General features: G+C 39.2%; 1 non-coding gene across 1 annotated transcript; it reads left to right on the plus strand.

The window, feature by feature from the left end:
- Positions 1-1625: 1625 nt before the first annotated feature.
- Positions 1626-1732, plus strand: LOC141716247 (small nucleolar RNA R71). The gene has a single exon (XR_012572964.1). It is a non-coding gene; the product is annotated as a small nucleolar RNA R71 (small nucleolar RNA).
- The last annotated feature ends 1973 nt before the right edge of the window (positions 1733-3705 follow it).

Genomic DNA, 3705 nt, shown 5'->3' on the forward strand with positions numbered 1-3705 from the left:
TCTTCCAGGGAGAAGCATTCAAATATTGTAATTGTTCTTCACCTTCGTCATCTTCACTATCTAAATTTCCCAATAAGGCATTTTCCAAGGCATCAAACCTTAGTAATTGATCAAATTCTGAAGTAACCACAGAATCGACCAACTCCACCTTTAAGAACTCCTCATTTTCTATAGGAAATTTCATAACATTGAACACATTAAAAGTGACATCCTGATCCAGCACTCGCATTGTGAGATCTCTCTTCTGTACATCTATCAAGGTTCGGCTAGTCGCCAAGAATGATGAAATCAGCAGGGAAGATGAGTTTATCAACCTTGACCAAGGCATCCTCCACAATACTCGTGGATATGTAATCAAATGGTTGGCCAATTGCAAAGTCATATAAGTTGGTTTTGGATCAGGTAAGTCCAACTGCTTGAAGATTGACAAAGGCATCAGATTGATTCTAGCTCCCAAGTTACATAAGTATCTGCCAAAAGACACTTTTCCAATAGTACACAGAATAGTGAAGCTTCCTGGATCTTTAAGCTTCGGAGGCAACTTCTGTTATAGCACAGCACTGCAATCCTCCGTGAGAGCGACTGTCTCTAAATCATCTAGTTTCACTTTCCGAGAAAGAATACCTTTCATAAACTTTGCGTAACTAGGTATCTGCTCAAGAGTCTCAGTGAAAGGTATGTTGATATGAAGTTTCTTGAACACCTCCAGAAACTTCTTAAATTGGTTGTCCAACTTTTTCTTCTACAGCCGCTTAGGAAAAGGTGGTGGAGGATAGATCTATTTCTCCCCTGTATTACCCTCAGGAGGAGTGTGCTCAACAGTAGTCTTCCTTGATTCCATTTCTTCTTCCTGGTGCTCTACTTCTTTCTCAGCCCCAGCTTCTTCAGTCAACTCTTGAGTTTGTTCGGGATTCGCAACCTTTGCAGACCTCAAAGTGATTGCCTTAACCTGCTCCTTAGCTTCCTTCCTTCCTGGAACTTCTATGTCACTAGGTAGTGTACCAAGCTGATGATTTAGTAAGGCATTGGCAATTGACCAATTTGATTTTCCAAGGTCTTGATAGAAACAGCTTGACTCTTGTATATAAGCTTGAAATCCTCTAGTTTAGATTTTTCATTAGCTTGTTGCAGCTGGAGTTGCTGTTTTGGTGCATATTGCGGTTGCTGAAAACCAGGGGGTTGTACTATTTAGCTGGATACTGCTGATAAGGCTGTTGAACCGCATTCTGAGCATTGCTCCAACTGAAATTAGGATGATTGCGGTTGTTGGGATGATAAGTGGCTGGCACAGGTTGCTGCGAACGCTGAAAGTTGCTCACGAACTGAGCTGATTCACTAGAAATTGCGCACTGATCAGTCTCATGGGCACCAGCGCAAAGCTCACAGATACTGGCGATTTGATTAACTCCGTGATTAGCCAAAGTGTCCACCTTCATCGTCAAAGCCTTAAGTTGGGCAGCTATAGCAGTTGCTGCATCCAACTCCAGAATTCCTGCTACTTTTCCCTGAGTCAGTCTTTGGGAAGGATTCTGATATTCACTAGCAGCCATCAGTTCAATTAATTCATAAGCTTCATCATAGCACAAAATCCATTAAAGAAACAGTTAAAAATCATCCAATCAGGAATGCCATGGTGTGGGCACTTCCTTAGCATCTCCTTATATCGATCCCAAGCCTCACACAGAGATTCTCCAGTTTGCTGAGCAAACTGAGTAAGAGCATTCTTGACTGCAGCAGTCTTTGCCATAGGGAAGAATTTATTGAGAAACTTTTGAGCAAGATCTTCCCAAGTGGTGATAGACCCTGCTGGTAGAGAATGTAACCATCACTTAGCTTTATCCCTCAGAGAGAATGGGAAGAGTCGCAGCTTGATAGCATCTTCAGTCATATCATTAAACTTGAACGTATCGCAGATCTTGATGAAATCCCTAATGTGCATGTTGGGGTCTTCAGTAGGAGAACCCCCAAACTGAACTGAGTTCTGTATCATCTGAATCGTGCATGACTTGATCTCAAAAGTGTTAGCCCTGATGGCTGGCCTGATGATGCTTGACTGAATGCCATTGATCTTAGGATGAGAATAGTCCTTCAAACCCTTAGGATTTTCTACTTGATCTCCCATCTCTACTAAAACTGGTTCCTCGACTTTCTCTTCTTCTTCTATCTTCTTTTCTTCTTCGAAAACTTCCTTTCGAACCACCACAACTTCTTCCTCGACTTTATCCAGAGTTCTCTTACGAGTACGCGAACGCGTATGCATACACCCTCGCTAGAGTACCTGAAATAAGACAAGGAAACGAATAAATAACAGTGTCCGAGTCAATGAATTTTTAACTACCACTGATGGAAAATACATAAACTAAAAATTAACACTGCAGTCCCCGGCAGCGGTGCCAAAAACTTGTTAGTCGCTAAACACGCGCTAAATTACACGCAAGTATACGAGTTCGCAATAATATAAGACATAAATCAGATTCATTACCACAGAGACTGGCTTTGGTTAACTAATTAATTTATGCACTTAAGCAACAATGTATGGTTATTATTCAATGTTAAGACGATAATAAATTGAGGTTGTTTATAACTAAGAATTAAATTAATAATTATAACTAAGAGAATAATAATGATTGAATTAATATATATGATAAACATGGGATTATAACTTCATTAAATACTTTATTCAATAGCCTTATTGTTCTTAACCTTAGCATGTAATAGTGAAGACACTAATTAGATAACACGAAACTGATAAACGCCAACTTTCGTTGCACGAATACCAAACTACCAGACATCCACAAAAGAGATAGAAGCTGAATAGACACCAATTATATTGAGACCCTATATGTCTATAGAATTTGACAACATAACGGTTATAGCACAAGTTATCTATCTTCATTACATAGGGCAAGTAAGATGGTTAAAATTAACCACGAATCATGCATAACAAATACATGAACCGATGCTAGCATGGCAAGTTCTAACTCCTTAAATTCACTGTCACTTCATTAAAGATTAACATGCTATCTTATAAGTTTGCGACGCTCATAAGATGAATACGAACAACCAATATTAGAATATCATACAATCACCACACACTAAGGCATCGAAACAAATTAACTAAAGAAATCCATAAATAAATCTGTTAGAACCCCATGATAAGGATTAGCCCATAGTCGGACTCATCATCAACGTGGGTTCCGATGAAAGCATGGTATAACAAACTTAGTCTTTATAACGAATACACAAAACCAAGTACGAAACAAGAGTAAGGTTCACAAATAATAAAACTAGCATCCAATTACAACTTAGAACAAAGATTCGCAAGTAAAATCAAGATCTTCTTCATCTTCATTGAATCCGTGTTAAAACGGTCTTCTTACGACTCTCCTTGCACTCTGGTACGTCTCTCTCTTAAAAACGTCCTTTATTCAAATATATATAGCAGCCTCATGCAATACAGAAGTCCTCCAATAGTAATTATAATAGAATCAGGATTCTTTGAATTCACACCGGCGTGACAACACGCTATCACAGCGTTGACCAGCGCGGGCGCGCCGTACCTATAGAAAAACTTCAGATTTCTGATTTTCTTTGCTGATTCGAGTCGGCTTTCCACGAGCTTTTATTCCAACACCACCTTGACACCAAATTAGCACCAAAATAATGCTAATTCACCTGATTACCTAGAGAATGCCTGAAATACAA

The sequence above is a fragment of the Apium graveolens genome, chromosome 3, assembly GCF_009905375.1.
Source record: "Apium graveolens cultivar Ventura chromosome 3, ASM990537v1, whole genome shotgun sequence".
Lineage (NCBI taxonomy): Eukaryota > Viridiplantae > Streptophyta > Magnoliopsida > Apiales > Apiaceae > Apium > Apium graveolens.